The sequence below is a fragment of the Nematolebias whitei genome, chromosome 3, assembly GCF_014905685.2.
Source record: "Nematolebias whitei isolate Nwh7 chromosome 3, NemWhi1, whole genome shotgun sequence".
Taxonomy (NCBI): Eukaryota; Metazoa; Chordata; class Actinopteri; order Cyprinodontiformes; family Rivulidae; genus Nematolebias; species Nematolebias whitei.
In genome coordinates, this window is record NC_056500.1 from 45,335,364 (window position 1) to 45,335,946 (window position 583).

Genomic DNA, 583 nt, shown 5'->3' on the forward strand with positions numbered 1-583 from the left:
AGTGCTTGATAGGAATTATAAAAAGGTATAAAATATTAAATCCAACAGTCTCCACAGACGAACTTTCTCACGTCTCGTCCGTCACTTCTGATCCCTTTAAGATAATTCAACCAAACTTTATACTCATGCATCATCACAAGACTTTTCATCACCTCTGCTTCAAGGTCACAAATCAGGCTCATGTTACGCAAGCTCTGCTTGTTCAGGCGATTATAATATTTTGTTGATGAGCGTATAATGTGCTGTGATCGTATGTTCTCATACAATGACCAAATTATCCTGATGCATGCTCAATAATCCAGGTAGAAAAATCTAAAAAAGTTAAATCTGGTCCTCTGGACATTCAAAAAAAACAAAACAAAGCAAATCAACAAAAAAATGTAGAAACATTTCGTCTCTCATCCGAGAGACTTCCTCAGTCTGAGGAGCTGTATTCAGCTCAGTCTCTTAAATAGCACCGTCTCAGAGTGGATCAACCAGTTTTGCTGCTGACAACCAAAACCAGCTGATCACATGCTCAAGAAGGACCATCAGCCTAACAATGGATCATTAGCACACTGATGGCTGTTTACTGTTCACAGAG